The following is an 8721-nucleotide window of genomic DNA, read 5'->3' on the forward strand; positions in this document are numbered from 1 at the left end:
ACATTAATTTCCTGTCAGCTACATGCCCTTCATAACAAAACCAATCATGAAAAGAATGCGGAGCCTATCAGAGAAATGCCCACAAGCTCAACTTGTAAAATAAAGATTTGAAAAGACTAACAAGAGATCAGACTGCATGTGAACATGACCTCGGCGAGTACAGAACTCTACTGTTGATACTCCCAACAGTTTCTGAGGGAAACACACACAGTCTGTAGTCGATTTATAGTGTGTGTGTTTTTCCACTGTAACTTGAGACATTTGTGTTTGGGTCACATTCCCCATGTGACACACACACACACACACATATATATATATATATGTATATATATATATATATATAACACACACCCTATCCAGTGCAAATGTCCATTTGATATACAAAAATCCTGTAGTATGTCCATTTTTCCCCTGAAATCCTCATCTTCTGGAGATTCAGCAGTTTACCACACTATTGTGAGAAGTCACAGCAGCAAATGCTAAATTAATAATTAATGATCCAAGAGCTTAACAATGAAGTCCTCTGATAATTCTCATGCTCCTGTCCCTTCTGTACTTAATAATAATTAAACAGTTTTCCAGTAACCCTCCAAAAGTCATTATCAAGCCGCTCTTGTTGCCTTCAAATGCCTTGGACGTTAAGATGCTGAACTAATCTAAAAATGTCTCTCTGACACTTTAACTGTTAGGGTGAAATACAGGCACCACAAAAGCTTGTCAACTCTCAGAGATGAAGACCCTCTTCTACCTAATTCCCATCATCTCTCTTCCCTGTATGGAATGGGCGCTCTAGTGTTTCCACAACAAACACAAGCTAGGTTCGCTCTGCTTTCTCACCACTTTTCATCGCTTTTCTCAAACTACATATGTCCAGATTTGAAAAGCGCTGCTGGTTCAATATTTTAATACATTTGTTTTTGTTTTTAAAGTTTGTCAGTTGGATGTCAATTAGGGATACATATGATACATTAAGTGTCAAGCCTCCAAAAAAGTATATGGAATATGTATTTAAACCTTCCTGAAAATAATTACTAAACCCCTGTACAATGGTATGGTGGGACCTGCTAGAGCTTCGATCCTACCCAAAAAGCTATCTTGCTACCAGATTATCATGCATAGGTACTGGCCAAGCAGACTGTGGCCTTAGCTGACGCAAAAACATGGTTGTTAGAGAACATTGATGAGGCTATGGAGAATGACAGCCACACAGCGTTGAAGAGGTTCTGGACCACCATTTGCTGTCTCAATAATGGGTAAACAGTCCATTGTCTACACTCTGCATAGAAGCCATGGCGCACTGGTAAACTCATCTTTGGACATTGTTGATCATGGGTATGCTCTGGGAGCATAGGGTTACCCTAATTGGGGCTGTCTGTTCACTGTACAAGCAGTGTCAGAGCTTTGATTGTATTGGTGGCTGCATTTCCAGTAAGTTTTCCATTGTTGGACTAAGGGTTAAACTAGGCCCATTGTAACCATTTCTGTTCAGAACCTTTCTTAACAACATTGCTAGACTCAGCCAAGGTGTTAAGATGGTCCTTTGGTGGTGTAAGGATCGGGTCAATGCTTTTTTGCAGATCATGTGGCACTGGAAGAGGAAAATCTGGACATCGTTGTTGAAGTTGCTGCACCAACCTGAGTCCCAACCCCAGATAAGTGGAAGAAGACATTGATAACGATTTAGTGACAGAGAACAAAATGTATTTAAGTTGATTTGATTAGCTTGTGGTTAAGATGTAACAAAAAAGACTGGTCAATCCTTCTGAATGCTGAGATGCCTTCACCTGCAAGTAGAAAGATGATTTTGATCTGGTTTGGCATCGTGCCCCAATTTGTTATCAATGAAGCAATAATTACATAAAACTTGCTGAGGTGTTTTTCTGTGTTTCTGGGTTTGCATTTCCTTCCCTGTTTTTTAAAAATGGTCAATTTTTCTTTTTTTTTTTTACCGTAAAATAGGGGTTTGGTTTAGGGACCCTTGAAGGTGTGACTGTTGTGTGCACAAGCATCACTTGTGTCAGAGTGTATTAAGGGCAGGAAAACATTTTCATCAAAACACAGCATCATATTTTAAGTTCACACTCTTGAGGAAAAAACTATAATTTTTAGTAGAATTTTGAAAACACTTTCTCCGACCCACAACTTATGCAAAAACGTACACAACTAATGCCGTTTTGTGTGTCAGGTAAAAAGCACTTACTCTACGGGCAAGGTTGTCAAGACAAAGCTATGTAATGAAAATAATCATAAGAATAACAGCTAAAATCATGACGGTTGGTAATGACAACATGTTACCTATTATTGCTTTGACTTAAACACGGTTTGTTTTCGTCTAATAATTGTCATTTGGCGCCCTCTGTTGTATTTTTACGTTACATTAGAGATAAGAAGAGTACAGCACAGATCTAGTTTACAACTAAATTATAAGTAAAATATATCAGTCCAACTGCTGCACCTTTTTGTTCATCTCCACTTTAATCCGACTGGAGAATGTAACAGAAAAAATGCTCGAATAATAACCTGTAATCTGTCGCATGTTTTGGATACATCTATCTCACTATCACATAGACGAGCATTAATCTTAGTCTGTACCTAGCACAGTTGAAAAACTCAGGTAAATATTGGATCAATTACTACGTTAAAATAATTTTCTACCCACAATACATGCCGCCCAAGGCCGCAACCTGGTGGCGGAACATGCTGCCTGGCCTGGTTCTATTTAAGGTCACTTTCTTCATTTTTCTACCCACAATTCAAGCCCCCCAAGCCCGCTGCCTGCCCTCAAACAGGTCCGCGGGTCCCAGTTTTATTTTAGGTCACTTTCATGAGTTTTCTACCCACAATACAGGCCCCCCAAGCCCGCCGCCTGGTTGGGGAACATACCGCCTGGCTTGGTTCTATTTTAGGTCACTTTTGTGAGTTTTATACCCACAATACAGGCCCCCTCAAGGCCGCAACCTGGTGGGGGAACATGCCGGCTGGCCTGGTTCTATTTTAGGTCACTTTCTTCATTTTTCTACCCACAAATACAACCCCCCAAGCCCTCCGCCTGCACTCAAACAGGTCCGCGGGTCTCGGTTCTATTTTAGGTCAGTTTCGTGAGTTTTCTACCCACAAACCAAGCCCCCCAAGCCCGCCACCTGGTGGGGGAACATGCCGCCTGGCCCGGTTCTATTTTAGGTCACTTTTCTGACTTTTCTACCCACAAACCAAGCCCCCAAATGCCGCCACCTGGTGGGGGAACATGCTGCCTGGCTTGGTTCTATTTTAGGTCACTTTTGCGAGTTTTCTACCCACAATAAAGGCCCACAGATGCAGCCGCCTGGTGGGGGAACATGCCGCCTGGCCCAGTTCGATTTTAGGTCACGTTTGTGAATTTTCTACCCACAATACAGGCCCCCCAAGCCCGCCACCTGGTGGGGGAACATGCCGCCTGGCCCAGTTCTATTTTAGGTCACTTTTCTGACTTTTCTACCCACAATACAGGCCCCCCAAGCCCGCCCCCTGGTGGGGGAACATGCGGCCTGGCCCGGTTCTATTTTAGGTCACGTTTGTGAATTTTCTACCCACAATGCAGGCCCCCCATGCCCGCCGCCTGGTGGGGGAACATGCTGCCTGGCTTGGTTCTATTTTAGGTCACTTTTGCGAGTTTTCTACCCACAATAAAGGCCCACAGATGCAGCCGCCTGGTGGGGGAACATGCCGCCTGGCCCAGTTCTATTTTAGTTCACTTTTGTGAGTTTTCTACCCACAATACAGGCCCCCAAATGCCGCCGCCTGGTGGGGGAACATGCCGCCTGGCTTGGTTCTATTTTAGGTCACTTTCTTCATTTTTTATACCCACAAATCAAGCCCCCCAAGCCAAGGTCCTGGGTTCTATTTTAGGTCACTTTTGTGAGTTTTCTACCCACAATACAGGACCCCTAAGGCCGCTGCCTGCCGGGGGAACATGCCGCCTGGGCCGGTTCTATATTAGGTCACTTTTGCGAGTTTTCTACCCACAATACAGGCCCCCCAAGACGGCCGCCTGGTGGGGGAACATGCCGCCTGGCCCAGTTCTATTTTAGGTCACTTTTGTGAGTTTTCTACGAACAATACAGGCCCCCCAAGGCCGCTGCCTGGTGGGGGAACATGCCGCCTGGCCCAGTTCTTTTTAAGGTCACTTTTGTGAGTTTTCTACCCACAAACCAAGCCCCCCAAATGCCGCCGCCTGGTGGGGGAAAATGCCGCCTGGTCCCGGTTCTATTTTAGGTCACTTTTCTGACTTTCTTACCCACAAACCAATCCCCGAAAGCCCGCCACCTGGTGGGGGAACATGCCGCCTGGCCCAGTTCTTTTTAAGGTCACTTTTGTGAGTTTTCTACCCACAATACAGGCCCCCCAAGGCTGCCACCTGGTGGGGGAACATGCCGCTTGGCCCAGTTCTATTTTAGGTCACTTTTGTGAGTTTTCTACCAACAAACCAAGCCCCCCAAGCCCGCCACCTGGTGGGGGAACATGCCGCCTGGCCCGGTTCTATTTGAGGTCACTTTTCTGACTTTCTTACCCACAAACCAAGCCCCCAAATGCCGCCACCTGGTGGGGGAACATGCCGCCTGGCCCGGTTCTATTTTAGGTCACTTTTCTGACTTTTCTACCCACAATACAGGCCCCCAAATGCCGCCGCCTGGTGGGGGAACATGCCGCCTGGTCCCGGTTCTATTTTAGGTCACTTTTCTGACTTTCTTACCCACAAACCAAGCCCCCCAAGCCCGCCACCTGGTGGGGGAACATACCGCCTGCCACGGTTCTATTTTAGGTCACTTTTATGAGTTTTCTACCCACAAACCAAGCCCCCAAATGCCGCCACCTGGTGGGGGAACATGCCGCCTGGCCCAAGTCTATTTTAGGTCACTTTTCTGACTTTCTTACCCACAAACCAAGCCCCCAAATGCCGCCGCCTGGTGGGGAACATGCCGCCTGGTCCCGGTTCTATTTTAGGTCACTTTTCGGACTTTTCTACCCACAAACCAAGCCCCCAAATGCCGCCGCCTGGTGGGGGAACATGCCGCCTTGTCCCGGTTCTATTTTAGGTCACTTTTCTGACTTTTCTACCCACAAACCAAGCCTCCAAATGCCGCCGCCTGGTGGGGGAACATGCCGCCTGGTCCCGGTTCTATTTTAGGTCACTTTTCTGACTTTCTTACCCACAATACAGGCCCCCCAAGCCCGCCACCTGGTGGGGGAACATGCCGCCGGCCCTGGTTCTATTTTAGGTCACTTTTATGAGTTTTCTACCCACAATACAGGTCCCCAAATGCCGCCGCCTGGTGGGGGAACATGCCGCCTGGTCCCGGTTCTATTTTAGGTCACTTTTCTGACTTTCTTCCCACAATACAGGCCCCCCAAGCCCGCCACCTGGTGGGGGAACATGCCGCCTGGCCCGGTTCTATTTTAGGTCACTTTTGTGAGTTTTCTACAAACAATACAGGCCCCCCAAGGCCGCTGCCTGGTGGGGGAACATGCCGCCTGGCCCAGTTCTTCTTAAGGTCACTTTTGTGAGTTTTCTACCCACAAACCAAGCCCCCCAAATGCCGCCGCCTGGTGGGGGAACATGCCGCCTGGTCCCGGTTCTATTTTAGGTCACTTTTCTGACTTTCTTACCCACAAACCAATCCCCCCAAGCCCGCCACCTGGTGGGGGAACATGCCGCCTGGCCCAGTTCTTTTTAAGGTCACTTTTGTGAGTTTTCTACCCACAAACCAAGCCCCCAAATGCCGCCACCTGGTGGGGGAACATGCCGCCTGGCCCAAGTCTATTTTAGGTCACTTTTCTGACTTTCTTACCCACAAACCAAGCCCCCAAATGCCGCCGCCTGGTGGGGAACATGCCGCCTGGTCCCGGTTCTATTTTAGGTCACTTTTCGGACTTTTCTACCCACAAACCAAGCCCCCAAATGCCGCCGCCTGGTGGGGGAACATGCCGCCTTGTCCCGGTTCTATTTTAGGTCACTTTTCTGACTTTTCTACCCACAAACCAAGCCTCCAAATGCCGCCGCCTGGTGGGGGAACATGCCGCCTGGTCCCGGTTCTATTTTAGGTCACTTTTCTGACTTTCTTACCCACAATACAGGCCCCCCAAGCCCGCCACCTGGTGGGGGAACATGCCGCCGGCCCTGGTTCTATTTTAGGTCACTTTTATGAGTTTTCTACCCACAATACAGGTCCCCAAATGCCGCCGCCTGGTGGGGGAACATGCCGCCTGGTCCCGGTTCTATTTTAGGTCACTTTTCTGACTTTCTTCCCACAATACAGGCCCCCCAAGCCCGCCACCTGGTGGGGGAACATGCCGCCTGGCCCGGTTCTATTTTAGGTCACTTTTGTGAGTTTTCTACAAACAATACAGGCCCCCCAAGGCCGCTGCCTGGTGGGGGAACATGCCGCCTGGCCCAGTTCTTCTTAAGGTCACTTTTGTGAGTTTTCTACCCACAAACCAAGCCCCCCAAATGCCGCCGCCTGGTGGGGGAACATGCCGCCTGGTCCCGGTTCTATTTTAGGTCACTTTTCTGACTTTCTTACCCACAAACCAATCCCCCCAAGCCCGCCACCTGGTGGGGGAACATGCCGCCTGGCCCAGTTCTTTTTAAGGTCACTTTTGTGAGTTTTCTACCCACAATACAGGCCCCCCAAGGCTGCCACCTGGTGGGGGAACATACCGCTTGGCCCAGTTCTATTTTAGGTCACTTTTGTGAGTTTTCTACCAACAAACCAAGCCCCCCAAGCCCGCCACCTGGTGGGGGAACATGCCGCCTGGCCCGGTTCTATTTGAGGTCACTTTTCTGACTTTCTTATCCACAAACCAAGCCCCCAAATGCCGCCACCTGGTGGGGGAACATGCCGCCTGGCCCGGTTCTATTTTAGGTCACTTTTCTGACTTTTCTACCCACAATACAGGCCCCCAAATGCCGCCGCCTGGTGGGGGAACATGCCGCCTGGTCCCGGTTCTATTTTAGGTCACTTTTCTGACTTTCTTACCCACAAACCAAGCCCCCCAAGCCCGCCACCTGGTGGGGGAACATACCGCCTGCCACGGTTCTATTTTAGGTCACTTTTATGAGTTTTCTACCCACAAACCAAGCCCCCAAATGCCGCCACCTGGTGGGGGAACATGCCGCCTGGCCCAAGTCTATTTTAGGTCACTTTTCTGACTTTCTTACCCACAAACCAAGCCCCCAAATGCCGCCGCCTGGTGGGGAACATGCCGCCTGGTCCCGGTTCTATTTTAGGTCACTTTTCGGACTTTTCTACCCACAAACCAAGCCCCCAAATGCCGCCGCCTGGTGGGGGAACATGCCGCCTTGTCCCGGTTCTATTTTAGGTCACTTTTCTGACTTTTCTACCCACAAACCAAGCCTCCAAATGCCGCCGCCTGGTGGGGGAACATGCCGCCTGGTCCCGGTTCTATTTTAGGTCACTTTTCTGACTTTCTTACCCACAATACAGGCCCCCCAAGCCCGCCACCTGGTGGGGGAACATGCCGCCTGCCCTGGTTCTATTTTAGGTCACTTTTATGAGTTTTCTACCCACAATACAGGTCCCCAAATGCCGCCGCCTGGTGGGGGAACATGCCGCCTGGTCCCGGTTCTATTTTAGGTCACTTTTCTGACTTTCTTCCCACAATACAGGCCCCCCAAGCCCGCCACCTGGTGGGGGAACCTGCCGCCTGGCCCGGTTCTATTTTAGGTCACTTTTGTGAGTTTTCTACGAACAATACAGGCCCCCCAAGGCCGCTGCCTGGTGGGGGAACATGCCGCCTGGCCCAGTTCTTTTTAAGGTCACTTTTGTGAGTTTTCTACCCACAAACCAAGCCCCCCAAATGCCGCCGCCTGGTGGGGGAACATGCCGCCTGGTCCCGGTTCTATTTTAGGTCACTTTTCTGACTTTCTTACCCACAAACCAATCCCCCCAAGCCCGCCACCTGGTGGGGGAACATGCCGCCTGGCCCAGTTCTTTTTAAGGTCACTTTTGTGAGTTTTGTACCCACAATACAGGCCCCCCAAGGCTGCCACCTGGTGGGGGAACATGCCGCTTGGCCCAGTTCTATTTTAGGTCACTTTTGTGAGTTTTCTACCAACAAACCAAGCCCCCCAAGCCCGCCACCTGGTGGGGGAACATGCCGCCTGGCCCGGTTCTATTTGAGGTCACTTTTCTGACTTTCTTACCCACAAACCAAGCCCCCAAATGCCGCCACCTGGTGGGGGAACATGCCGCCTGGCCCGGTTCTATTTTAGGTCACTTTTCTGACTTTTCTACCCACAATACAGGCCCCCAAATGCCGCCGCCTGGTGGGGGGACATGCCGCCTGCCCTGGTTCTATTTTAGGTCACTTTTATGAGTTTTCTACCCACAATACAGGTCCCCAAATGCCGCCGCCTGGTGGGGGAACATGCCGCCTGGTCCCGGTTCTATTTTAGGTCACTTTTCTGACTTTCTTCCCACAATACAGGCCCCCCAAGCCCGCCACCTGGTGGGGGAACATGCCGCCTGGCCCGGTTCTATTTTAGGTCACTTTTTTGACTTTCTTACCCACAAACCAAGCCCCAAATGCCGCCGCCTGGTGGGGGAACATGCCGCCTGGCCTGGTTCTATTTAGGTCACTTTTCTGACTTTTCTACCCACAATACAGACCCCCCAAGCCCGCCACCTGGTGGGGGAACATAACGCTTGGCCCGGTTTTATTTTA

Source organism: Callionymus lyra, chromosome 19 (genome assembly GCF_982586985.1).
Source record: "Callionymus lyra chromosome 19, fCalLyr1.hap1.1, whole genome shotgun sequence".
NCBI lineage: Eukaryota > Metazoa > Chordata > Actinopteri > Syngnathiformes > Callionymidae > Callionymus > Callionymus lyra.